The following is a 14,605-nucleotide window of genomic DNA, read 5'->3' on the forward strand; positions in this document are numbered from 1 at the left end:
ATATAGTAAAACCTTAAAAAATCTTCTTTTAAAAAACCCAAAGAGCTAGAGCTAAGATATTTAGCATGAAACATCCTCTAATGGGTGTCTACCAAGTTTGTTCAAATAAAAGCCCTGGGGTCAAAATTGGCCCCGCCCCAGGGGGTCATTGATTTTCCCTATATGCATATAGTAAAACCTTAAAAAATCTTCTTTTAAAGAACCAAAAGAGCTAGAGCTAAGATATTTAGCATGAAACATTCTGTAATTGGTGTCTACCAAGTTTGTTCAAATAAAAGCCCTGGGGTCAAAATTGGCCCCGCCCCAGGGGGTCATTGATTTACCCTATAGGCATATAGTAAAACCTTAAAAAATCTTCTTTTAAAAAACCCAAAGAGGTAGAGCTTAGATATTTGGCATGAAACATCTTCTAGTCAGTGTCTACCAAGTTTGTTTAAATAAAAGCCCTGGGGTCAAAATTGGCCCCGCCCCAGGGGGTCATTGATTTTCCCAATATGCATATAGTAAAACCTTAAAAAATTTTCTTTTAAAAAACCCAGAGCTAGGGCTAAGATATTTAGCATGCCACATCCTCTAATGGGTGTCTACCAAGTTTGTTCAAATAAAAGCCCTGGGGTCAAAATTGGCCCCGCCCCAGGGGGTCATTGATTTACCCAAAATGCATATAGTAAAACCTTAAAAAATCTTCTTTTAAAAAACCCAAAGAGGTAGAGCTTAAATATGTGGCATGAAACATCTTCTAGCCAGTGTCTACCAAGTTTGTTCAAATAAAAGCCCTGGGGTCAAAATTGGCCCTGCCCCAGGGGGTCATTGATTTTCCCTATATGCATATAGTAAAACCTTAAAAAATCTTCTTTTAAAGAACCCAAAGAGCTAGAGCTAAGATATTTAGCATGAAACATCCTCTAATGGGTGTCTACCAAGTTTGCTCAAATAAAAGCCCTGGGGTCAAATTTGGCCCCGCCCCAGGGGGTCATTGATTTACCCTATATGCATATAGTAAAAACTTAAAAAAATCTTCTTTTAAAAAACCCAAAGAGGTAGAGCTTAGCTATTAAGCATGAAACCTCTTCTAGTGGGTGTCTAACAAGTTTGTTCAAATAAAAGCCCTGGGGTCAAAATTGGCCCCGCCCCAGGGGGTCATTGTTTTTCCTTTTATGTATATAAGTTAAAACATAAAAAATCTTCTTTTAAAAAATCTTAAAAGGTAGAGCTAAGATATTTAGCATGAAACATCTTCTAATGGATGTCTACCATTTTTGTTAAATTAAGGGCCCTGGGGTTAAAAAATTGGCCCGGCCCCGGGATCATTGATTTTCCTTTTATGTATATAGTAAAAACTGAAAAAATGTTCTGTTAAAAAGACCAAGAGATAGAGTTTAGATATTAAGCATGAATTATCTTCTAGTGAGTGTTTACCAAGTTTGTTCAAATAAAAGCCCTGGGGACAAAATTGGCCCGCACAGAGGGTGTGGGTCATTGTTTTTCACTATATGTGTTTAGTGAAAACTTAAAGATTTTCTTAGAGCTAGAGCTTAGATATTTATCATGAAACATCTTCAAATGGGGATCTACCAAGTTTGTTCAAATAAAAGCCCCTGGGTTAAAATTAGCCCCGCCCCGGGGGCCTTTATACAGGTGAGCGATTTCAGGGCCATGATGGCCCTCTTGTTATTGAGACTTCAAAGAGATTTTTTTTGCAGCCGAAAAATCAGTCCGTGAAATACGTCCTTTCTGTGTTTAAATTTTCTTTTCGGTAGTTTCGACTTGAAAGATGCAATCCGGTCAACTCGTCCCCTAGTCAACTCTCATCTGGTCAACTCGTCACCTTTTTGGTCAACTCGTCCCCTAATTTTGGTCAACTCGTCCTCAAAGACTCAACTCGTCCCTAATATGGTCAACTCGTCCCCTACGTTCGATCTATTCGTCACTAGTATGTTGTAAATCAATGTCTTTAAATAGTACTTTTTATGTAAAATTAATAATGTATTTGATTGATATCGAAATATTAATAAAATAACGTCTTTTTTACGTTAAATTTTAATGATCTTTATCTAAGCGCACGTGCATAGCTTTGATGTAAAACTACAAAGACAGTTAAGTTTGAAAACATTCAATTAATGTTTAATTAATCGGAGTTTTAATGAAAATTAAAACTAAAATTAGGTCCAACTCTTTGATTTTTACCTCCTCCCTGAATGGATTAAAGACTGACAACAGATTAACAGAAATTGGGAGTGCTAAAAACTTTATGTTGGTGCGTATTGATCTCATTATAGAATGATCGTGTCAATTAAAAACATGATAATTGTTTGTTGTGAAATTGTCAATTGTTTCTGATTTTTTAAAATTGCATTTCATTGTAATATTATGGTCCATTCTCATAGGAGTTGTATAAACATACATGCCTTTTGAAAGAGTTAGTATTTATTTATTTTTTCATTATTTTTTTAAATAAAAAATCCGTACAATAATATTTGCCTTGGATATTAACTAATTGAAAACATAAAGTAATTACTAAATATTCAATTGCCATTTAATAATTAGTAAAGATTAATATTAAATTTCCATAAATAAATCTTTAAACTGATCTCAAAGAGGAGCTGTATAAAACCGAGTTCCAGAATTTCTTGTATAATACAAGTCAACATATTGAATGTATTAATTGTAATGAATTCAACATTTTCATATATTTGACCACACACCATCAAAAACAAAATTCTATATTTGGAAAATTAAATTTTATAACAACCTTTGGCACTATTTTCAAGCGATTTGTATAATTTCAAATTAAAGACACACGTTCTTTAAATATATAAATACGTATCCAACCACAGAGGCAAATGTGTCTTTAATCCTATTTTCAAATTACTATGTGTTTGCTTTAATAACCAAAGGCACGTGTCATGATATATTTAATTAACAACAAATAAAAACTCCAAATATTCGCATACAAAAAGCGTCAAAATATGTCCAATTTAGTATTTTTATAATGTATTATTTTAACAGTCTATAATAATTTATGAAATATATGAAAAACAAATAATAATAAAATATAGGGGACGAGTTTGGGACGAGTTGACTAGGGGACGAGTTGTCCAAGGGACGAGTTGACCAAAAAGGTGACGAGTTGACCAGAGGACAAGTTGACCAGGGGACGAGTTGACTCTGAATCTGAAAGATGGCGGCGCTCATGAAAATGCCTATCAAACATTTCGTATAGATTAGCTGTAACCGTTAAGATTTCTCAAATGATAGTATAACCATGATACTTGCCAAAAAAAAAATACAATCAGGAAATTTAAACCAAAATAGCACATGTTTTTTGTGTTTGAAGAGATCGACTATTAAAAGAAAAATGAATAGCTAATTTTTGGGCCGCAACGATTTGGAAAATAATGACAAAATTAATGCAGCAAGAACTATTTTTTCAATGGAACAATTTGATACAAATCCATCTAACAATATTAAAAGTCTTATTGACTTTTATTATGAAAATTTAAAATATATCACTTTCAATATGAAAATTCTTGATAGTGATGCCTCACGCTTGGGGTAAAGAGTTAACTTGGCCCTGATCCAACTCTGCACTCATACAAATACGAAAAAGAAGTTGATTTTCTGTTATAATTAGATATAAATTTCTACCATTAAGCAAATTTGTTTCAACAAAATGATGTTATCTCTACTGAATAAAAATTCTGGTAAAAGTCGTTCCTTCGAGAGCAATCGAACCAAATCTCAAGTTCCAAAGTTGAAATAAGACATATTTATAAAGACACATATATATAATATTTTTTTTAAACAATTTGTAATTATGTAGTGACATATAAGATGATAATTTGCAACCAAAATTTGACAAAATATGCCTTAGAGTCCATCAAAAGATGCTTTTTACGCCCGGCAAAAATCATAAACTATCCAATGAAGAAAATTAAAAGCGAAACAAAAGTAATACGAGTCCAGGCGCCTGCAGAGAAGATTTGTGGGTAAATGGAAAAATGGCCGCTTCGATCATGAATGTTTTGATTTCCAAACAGAGTCCATCCACAGGTGCTTGAAACAAATTTTTTAAAGTTTTATATGGGCTATAATTACTATATATCTTTATATACATATATAGACTGGTTATGTAAAATATTTGAATATGTGACTAGCGCCTGTGAGTCCATCAATCTGGATAAACTAATGTTTTATTTAAGGGAATAAAATTGTGTTGCAAATCTTTAAAAGATGTTTTGTCTTTAAAAAAAAACACCAATGTATTACCATATACATATATTTGGGGGAAAAAATTCGGTCAGACAAAAGTTCTTTCGGTCAGACAAGAATTGAAAGTTTGTCTGACCGAATGTCAGGCAAATTTTTCAGCAGTTTCGCGAAGCCTGATATAGCTATTTGTTTCATTTAAATCAACGAAATGTGGTACCGTAAACGAGTCATAGTGAATTTTACCTCCTGTTATTTATGCTTGTCTCTATTATTTTAATATTAAAAATTTCAATATTTTCAGTATATATGTTGAGCTAATAAACATTAATGTTTTTAAAAGAGAGTTTTATTGTCTTTATTACATTTTTCAAAGGTTTGATTTTGATATTGTCCACACAGTAAATTGCAACTATGGGTAAGGCTTAGAGGGATGACATCTATAAAATATCAGTCTATAAAATGGGTCATCCCATAAGCCGAACTAGTAAGGCCAGGGTACGACCTAAAGTGTCCGTGTGCCCTGAGTAAGTGGCATCATCTTTCTTTCCATTTGTAAACTTCAAAATGGTGCTGTTAACATTACTTTTTTAAATAAATAGAATGTATCAGTTGGTAAGTAAATGGTCTTCAGTGATTTTGTTTGGATTTTTCACAACCACCTGTGTCTTTTTAAGGGGAAAATATAGCGCAATATATCATTTAAAGGGGAAAATCTATAATCATACAATAAACTAAGAACAGTCAAATATAACCAAACATTTAACCATCTAAATTAACAGGCAAGGTTCACACACTAGGTTGACTATAATGAGAGATGATTTCATGCATTGCAATGCTGTTAAGTGATAGTAATATTGGACTATTTTATTTCAAGGGGAAAATATTATATTAGTTAAATTTAAGGGAAAATATAGCATTTTTGGGCTAGGGGAAACAGCCTGTATTCGGCTGTAATATATACGAAAAAAATCACTGGTCTTAGTTTTGCAGGAGTATTTGTTCTAAATTTACGACGAGCACTGACCTGACCACTTTGTAACCTTAAAGAGGTATCAAGAGTTCTCGACTCCCAGAGTTTTCGACCCTTAGAAAATGTACGATAGTTTTCAACCCCTAAGTTTTCGACCCATATAGAGATGAAATTGGTCGAGAGTTTTTGACCCCTGCTCCATTTGGGGTAAAATAAATATGATAGCTTAATTAAATATGATGAAATAATCTTATGACTAGATGACACTTGCTTTTCAAAATACAGATGCAGGGTTCGAATTTAAGCTGGCATACTGGCAAAATGCCAGTTAAAATCTTATAACGCCAGTAAAAATTACTCTAGTTGGCATTTATTTGCAAGTGACTGTTTATTTTGGACATTTACATAAATGTTATCTTCTGAGCTGATGATGATGCTTGGCAACTGCCCGCTGCAGTATTTAATGACGTCTACCTTTACAACTTAAAAATCAAATTTAGTTGCTCTATTTATTTTTTAATGTTACAATATTTTGATGGACTATTTATAACAGCCAAACACTATTGATTAGAGCATCCAAGATGTTTTCTCTGGGTAATGTAAAATGCGTAGCAATCCTCTATAAAGTGTTTACTTTTAAGTTGAAATATTTATTTATTTTAAGTAGATCAGTACCTCTGAGTTTTAAGGCTGTTGGTGTAATCAAGTACAAAATATGCTAAAATTAATGAAGGTCTCAAGAAATTACATTGATTGCATGAACAAGTTTATAACTGTACGTTGTCATTAGTGGGTGTTCCTCTGGTATATCTGATCTGTGATTCCTAAGAAATTGTTTATCATTAATAAATTAATGTGTTGAAATGTTTTTGTTTCGTTACAAGAAGACATCTGTGTTTACCAGTAATAAAGATGTTTCTGATATTCAATAGACATTCAAGCTTATTATCATTTGTCATACCAGATGTTCAAAATACATTGTCATTGTGTATTATAATAGTAATAATAATAAGATATGTGATCATGGAAATGCCAGTTGACTACCTCATATTGCCAGTTAAACATTTGATCACTTGCAAAAATCTGCAAGAAGAAAATCTTGCTAAATTCTATCCCTGAGATGTACCCGCAAATCAGTATACTGGGTTGACCAATTACCGGTGTGTTAACATTTTAATAGTGGTCTGCATTCGGTAGTACTATAACATTTTTCCAACCAACAAAAAGTACATAATTTTGCCGATAATATTGGAGAAAATATTTACACAAAACGGTTAACAAAGTCAAAGTGCAGCTTACTGACATTGAAAATTCAGAATAGTCGGACTACACCGGTAATTAGTAAACAACGGTAATCAGTAAAGTGACTATATATTATATATTTTTAGATTTACCATATTTTATTATACTTGTCATTATGAATAAATATGTTTCACTTGCTAAAAACTTAATATAAGTGTTCTGAAGTAAAATATTTTATGTAATGATATATATATTACAAGATTAATAAATTTAATTTAAATATTATAAACTTAATAATAAGTTACACGTGTTGCTTGTTATACGTTGTTTGTCGCAATTAACACCTTTTCAAAAAATGAGTGCGTTTTTATTCATAGCACCTTTGTCAAAAAACTTAATCAAATAAAGAACTGTTTATGTGAAGTATGTATTGTTATATTTGATGAGTGTTAACAGCTAAAAATTGTGAAATAAATATTTGGTTGTTTAAGTATTCTTTTTTATAAATTCCTTTAAAATACAACCAAGAAATGCAAGAAAAACAATGTTTTTTTTCTCACTCAACTGGAGTCGTGAAACTTCAAAGTAGGAAAATAAAATGGTCAAATGGACCCTCTGGCACAGACGTGGTTAATGTGTTCACAATAGTATAATGCTTCCAACCGTTACAAACATTAATTATTTATATTAATGAAATATTTAATTATCATAAATTAACAAAAAAAATCTACTCAATTATCGCAAGTCCTGTAATCATAATAGAAACCGTTTTATAGCCGTAGGTGGTTCTTCTAAAACTTCAGTATTGCAAAAAACTAAAACTCTGGGATCAAAAACTCTTAGAGGTCGACAACTCTGGGGTTCGAGAATTCTGGGGGACGAAAACTCTCGCAATCACAAACATTGGCACATTTCAACATTGAATAAGCTGACCAGAGATACAAACACACACGTAGAGTTGGTGTATGAAATTAGTTTTCGATTGAACTGTAATTATCTAAATTATACAGTAACATAATGCGATGTAATTAAATCTTAAATAAAGTGTACAACCTTTCATCGATCGCGTCGCCATCTTGGATAAGTTAAGCGCGCCAAAAATAGTAAATTCCGTCAAGACCGTAATAAAATGGGGAGTGAGAGTGAGATACGTTTTCTGGGCACTACTGTCCTCATTTTCGGAAACTTCGGCAAAATGTCGGATACGTAATTTTATTAAATATAAGAACCGTTTATGTTTGGACATATATTTTGTCCCCACTTGCCGAACCATGTCCCAAGATGGTGGGTGAAATGACCATTAAATGTCCCTACATAAGCCCATACAGCATCCCTCTCTCTCTCTCTCTCTCTCTCTCTCTCTCTCTCTCTCTCTCTCTCTCTCTCTCTCTCTCTCTCTCTCTCAGCAAATGATCTAACATTTCTTGTTCCTAAAATACATGTACTTTGTTATATTTCTCAATGCCATTTCAATGTAATCTATAGTATCAATACTTTTTTTATATTCGTACTAGGGACGGACCGATTTACTAATGTTATTTGAACTTGTGGTCCAACCCTTTTTCTTTCAAAATGTATTTATATATTTTTCTTTCTATATATTTGCATTGTACATATTGTAAAAAATTGAAAGGAATAAAATATGTTTAAACTAAATTTTACATACTTTTACTGTAATCATTGTGGGATTTCACAGTTATTTTCAACACAATACGCTATTGTACAGAATAATGACATTCAATTTGTCTAGCGGACAGATTATTGCAAACAAAAGAATGTCCGTTAACGTGCGTGATTTTTCACAGCTTTAAACAGCACTGAGTGAGACAATAACCTTTTCACCAATTTTGTTAAAATGTTGACTGAGTAATTGTGTTTTGTTTTCCATGTTTTCATCAGTTAGAATCGTTAATGTTTGTGTTATTTGTATTGTTTGTTTAGAAAAACAAAATATAATCTGATCAGATGTCAAGACGTTTATGACTCAGACTATGAAATAAATAGCGTGATGCAATGGTATTGTTCAAACATGTATATACTTATACAAGAATCCGATAATCATATCAGTCAAACAATAATACACTAGCAAACTGATTTATATACAGAGCTGAATGTTACATGTACAGTTTATACAACAGTAAAATCACTCTTTGAAAGCGCCACGGATACCAGACTTATGGCAGCCGTGAACACACTGATATACATTGTTCTATAGATGCGCGAAAATATGACTATTAAGAAATTATTGGTGTAGAAATATTCGCGCTGAACATGAATTCGCGGATCGAATGTCACCGCGAAGATCGCGAAAATTTGAAGCCCGCGAATATTTCTACACATACAGTAATCGACTGTCACCTAGGAACATCAAAATAAAAGTGAAAACAAAATACTTCTTTCATGTTTAAAAAACTTTTATTGTCAAATGATGCTGAAAAAAATTAACTTGGACCAGTGATTGATAATAACACTACACAAAGTATATTTCTAGCCTAAAAATTGATGGTGAAAATTATTTAAAAGATGTAAAATAATTAAAATTCTAGGCTAAATTGTCTCCAGGCTCCTGATTTAGGGACATTTGATAGTAGTTCAGTTCTTAACTATAGGGCATGTAGTTCTGGAGAAAAAAGTGTTTCAAAAACTATTATGCTATGCTAATATGCTATCTGGGCAGAGCAATGTTGAAAGTGACTGTGGGAAATCTTTCAAAATATCCAATCTCAAAGCCTAATAGTTCTGATGATGATTTTTCAAGTTTCAATATATAATAAATAACTTGTGAGCCCCAAGTGCAAGGTCATTGTGACCTATTACTTGCTACATGCAAAGACCATATATAATTCTTTAAACACTGGTATGCCCCAAGTGAAAGACCATTGTGGCCCATTACTTGCTACATGCAAAGACCTCATGACCCAGCAGAAGATTTTGAAAAATTTTAGAACACAAATAAGCCCCTGGATGAGGTCAATTTGTTTCCAGGGGTCATGATGTAAACAACTTTACTATTTTACTTATAAAATTGCTAAGATCCTTAACAGGGCCAATTTATCTTTTATTATCATGAACTGGGAACTCTGCAGGTGACCCAATAGAAAATGCTTCATGCAAAATATATAAGCTCTAGATGTCCAGGAGAATTTCAAAGACTTTACTATACATGATATATGTCTATTAAAAGTCTTTGGCCAGGGCCAAATTGAACAAGGGGTCTTGATTTGAACATCTTTTATAGTGATCCACTTAAAATAATGTTTAAGGTTTTATGGTTCTAGAGAAGAAAATTGTATAGGCCAGCCTTGTCAGCTTTTCTGCCTTTTCCACTTTGATAAGGTCAAGAAGTGTCTGCATCGACTCAGCTTCTATTGAATAAGGCTCTGTCTTCACAATCATGGCCCATTTTGCAGTCACCATTCTTTGGAGGTCATATTTAATCTTTATTGCATTACTATGGGACTTAAAATCTTCTAGATCTTCCATGTAAGGAAAGCAGCATTCTAAAGCAGCTTCGGTAATTTTATCAAAATGATTGGGTTTAAGAAATTATCTGATTCAATTAAGAGGGTAAAGGTTCCCCTATGTCTGTTGTGAAGGTTTCCCCATCTTCAATCTTTTGTCAGCTTCTTGGCATTTGTCTGATTCAATTAACAGTGGTAAAGTTTTATCTTTACCTGATTCAGTATCTTCAACAATCTAAATCATACTAGTTTTAGGTTTTTTGGCGAATTTTTCAAGGTTGGGGTTCATTTTCTCGCTGAAAAGTTGACTTACTTCGTCTTGATAAAAACAACGTTGTCAGCTTAGACAAACATGTTTATATAATTATAGAACGTTTAAACCTCATTTTTGTACATCAAAACCCTGACAAATGTGCTAGGGCACTTTCTGACATCAAGGTTCTTTTAAGGTTTTATCAAAATCCTTTGAAAAATGTAAGAAGAGTTTAGCACAGAAGAAATTGATTAGGCCCATCCGCTGACATACTCAATCTAATAACCAGTTTCTTTCCTTTGGAAAACCTGGTTAAAAATAAACTCTTAATACATAAACATAAAAATGAAAAAAGAACATCAATTAATGCAACCCTTATCTCATCAGGCATTTAATTATTCTCTTGAATAGGAAATATTAACATGACTCCACAGAAGTTTATGATGGTAGAAACCTCTGCAATAACGGCAGTGTACATAGTCATAAGCCTTGGATTGGCCAGAAGGTCTTCTGTAGACAATGAAATTTCCCTCTCCTTTCTGAAGAACCTGTTAAAATACACAAAAAAGAGAGCCATGAGGGCAATGATTAATGCTCATATGAGTAACACTGCAATTTGTGACCATAATTTTCTTCTCAAGATGACCAAAATATGAGCTAGGGCTAAACATTATCAAATTAAAATTTTCTGACAATTTTTCAGGACATTTGGGCTAAGAATGTAACCTCTATAGAGAGGAAACAAAGATTTTCCATATTTAAGCACTGTGACCTTGTTTTTGAAACAAGATGACCTATATTCTTATTTGTGCTAGAAATCATTAATCAACCTTTCTGAAAGATTTCCATGATAATTGGACTAAAAATGTATGAGGAATCTTTAATAAACAAGTGCTGTGACCTAGTTATTGACCCTAGATGACAAAATTTGAAACCAATTTGGAATGCAATAATGGATTTGTTTTTGACCAGAGATGACCTTTATTCAAACTTTAAGGGAGACACAGGCAAAATTTTCATTCATTATTCTGTAAAAGTCCTCAAACTGAATACACTTGGCAGTCACAGAACAAAACTTTTCCTCTTATAAAGAATATAACGGTACTTTTCTAACCTGTCCCATGTGGATCAGGTTAGAGCTTTAGAATTAGTGGTCATAGTGAACTCTGGAAACGTTTAAGATCATGTCAAAGGGTTAGACTTGTTTCAATCATACACTATTAACAATATCTGTTATTGCAACTTTTGGGGTTTTTCAAGTCAAAGGACTAGTTTGAAAACTATTTGGTGATTCTGTCAGCGTCATTCAACATATATATATATATTTACGCTTCAAACCAAAAATATATAGAATTTATACAAAAATTCATGCTTGGACTTTCAAAAATGTCATTTTAGTATGATTTAAGTTCATATATCATTTTGTTATTTTTTTATCATTAATTTGCCTGAGTATCCCTTTAAGCTATAAATCATTGAATCAACCTTTCTGACAAATTTTTAGGATATTTGAATAAAATTCACTAGACTATCTAAGCCTCAAGATCCCAATGTGTTGTCCTATAAGTGACTTAGTCTATGTAAAACAAATGAGCCCCAGGATGGGCTAACCTTGGCACCAGGGACACAATTTATACAACTTAAGTAGATAGACCCACCAGGCAATGCTTAATACCAAATATCTAAGCTCTGGGTCCTAAAGTTTCTGACAAGACTTTTGAAATTTTCTAATACATAAGTTTTTATGAAAGGAAGTGACCCCTAGTGACTATCTTTGACTCCTTTGGAAAGATCTTACATAACATTATAAGAGTCCATTTTGTTGTTCTAAACACTTGGCCATAGGCCTCCAAGTTTTAAAGAAGAGTATTCAAATGTGTTTACATTAGTCGATGTGATATGGTACATTCAGACAAGTCATAAAAAAATCAAAGACTTTTCAAGAACTATTCAAGGACCTTTCTGACTTTCTCAGGGAGTACAGCCCACAATATACCCATATAACTGAGGTATATCCAGTGAAAAATATACAAGGTATGTTCCTTAATCTCAAGTAGAATTGTCATTCTGATACTTGCCACTTGATTTATTGTAAGATTTTCAATTTATTAATCAATGAAAAGCTTGTAATCTTAGATTAATTCTTTATCTTATTGTTTGACACAAAAACATTTAATTTTACTGCTAAGCCTATGACTTATCAGGCCATTATTTTCATTAGGCCTTCTGCCTTCAATATACAAGCATATCACTCCAGTGACCCATGACCAGTCGCTTTTTACAGGTAAAAATCTTTACCTGAATCACGTGACCATGATACTATTTAACCCAATACACGAGCACGGCTAACTCATAGTCATTTCAGCGACCTTGTCGCAAGCTTATTGTATAGGTTCACGTAGACTTCGTAGGTAAGCTACCACGTGTATTGTTGAAATGTTGAATTACTTTTTAGCTCACCTGTCACAAAGAGACAGGGTGAGCTTTTGTGATCGCTTTTTGTCCGTCGTCCGGCCGTCGTCCGTCTGTCGTCCGTCCGTAAACTTTTGCTTTAAATGACATCTCCTCATAAACCACTAAGCCAATTTCATCCAAACTTCACAGGAATGTGTCTTTGGTGGTCACCTTTAAAAATTGTTCAAAGAATTTAATTCCATGCAGAACTCTGGTTGCCATGGCAACCAAAAGAAAAAACTATAAAAATCTTCTTTTAAAAAACCATAAGAGCTAGAGCTTAGATATTTGGCATGAAACATCTTCTAGTGAGTGTCTACCAAGTTTGTTCAAATAAAAGCCCTGGGGTCAAAATTGACCCCGCCCGCAGGGGGTCATTGATTTTCCCTATATGCATATAGTAAAAACTTAAAAAATCTTCTTTTAAAGAACCATAAGAGCTAGAGCTTAGATATTTGGCATGAAACATCTTCTAGTGAATTTCTACCAAGTTTGTTCAAATAAAAGCCTTGGGGTCAAAATTGGCCCCGCCCCAGGGGGTCATTGATTTTCCCTATATGCATATAATATATAGTAAAAACTTTAAAAATCTTCTTTTAAAGAACCCAAAGAGCTAGAGCTAAGATATTAAGCATGAAACATCTTCTAGTGAGTGTCTACCAAGTTTGTTCAAATTAAAGCCCTAGGGTCAAAATTGGCCCCGCCCCGGGGGTCATTGATTTTCCCTTTATGCATATAGTAAAAACTTAAAAATCTTCTTTTAAAGAACCATAAGAGCTAGAGCTTAGATATTTGGCATGAAACATCTTCTAGTGAATGTCTACCAAGTTTGTTCAAATAAAAGCCCTGGGGTCAAAATTGATCCGGCCCCAGGGGGTCATAGATTTTCCCTATATGCATATAGTAAAAACTTAAAAAAACTTCTTTTAAAGAACCCAAAGAGCCAGAGCTAAGATATTTAGCATGAAACATGTTCTAATGAGTGTCTACCAAGTTTGTTCAAATAAAAGCCCTGGGGTCAAAATTGGCCCCGCCCCAGGGGGTCATTGATTTTCCCTATATGCATATAGTAAAAACTTAAAAAATCTTCTTTTTAAAGGGAGACACAGGCAAAATTTTCATTTCTTAGTTTTGAATTTTTCGTTCCTAATTCTGTAAATGCCCTCAAAATAAATATATTAGACAGTCAAAGGAACAAAACTTTGCTCCATATTAAGAATAAATTGGCGGTTTCCTAACCTGACCCGCGTGGGTCAGGTTAGAGCGCTAGGATTTCACAATAGTTGTCACAGTGAACTCTGGAAACGTTAAAGAACATGTCAAATGAATGATTTAAGTTTGTTTCAATCATACAATATCCATAGTATCTGTTAATGTAACTTCAACGATTTTTTAAGTCACCTGACTTGTTTTTAAATTATTCGGTGATTCTATAGGCGTTTAAATTTTGTTAAACATATATAGATATATTTATGCTTCAAATCCAAAATATAGAGAATTTTAACAGAAATTTATGCTGAAACTTTTAGAAATGTCATTTTAGCGCGAGATGAGTACAAAAGATCACTTTAATATTTTTGTCATTATTTTGCCTGAATATCCCTTTAAGAACTCAAAGAGCGAGAGCTAAGATATTTAGCATGAAACATGTTCTAATGGGTGTCTACCAAGTATGTTCAAATAAAAGCCCTGGGGTCAAAACTGGCCCCGCCCGGGGGGGGGTCATTGATTTTCCTTATATGTGTATAGCAAAAAGTTAAAAATCTTCTTTGAAAAAACCCAAATAGCTAGAGTTTAGATATTAAGCATGAAACATCTTTAAGTAAATATCTACAAAGTTTGTTAAAATAAACGCCCAGGGGTCAAAACTGGCCCTGCCCCAGGGGTGTCATTGGTTTTAACTATATGTGTATATAATTAAAACTTTAAAAATCTTCTTTTAAAAAAGCCATTGAGCTAGAACTTAGATGTTTAGCATGAAACATCTTCTTATGGGTGTCTACCAAGTCTGTT

This window comes from Ruditapes philippinarum, unplaced genomic scaffold (assembly GCF_026571515.1).
Source record: "Ruditapes philippinarum isolate M1 unplaced genomic scaffold, ASM2657151v2 ctg6825_1_1_1_1, whole genome shotgun sequence".
NCBI classification, from domain to species: Eukaryota; Metazoa; Mollusca; class Bivalvia; order Venerida; family Veneridae; genus Ruditapes; species Ruditapes philippinarum.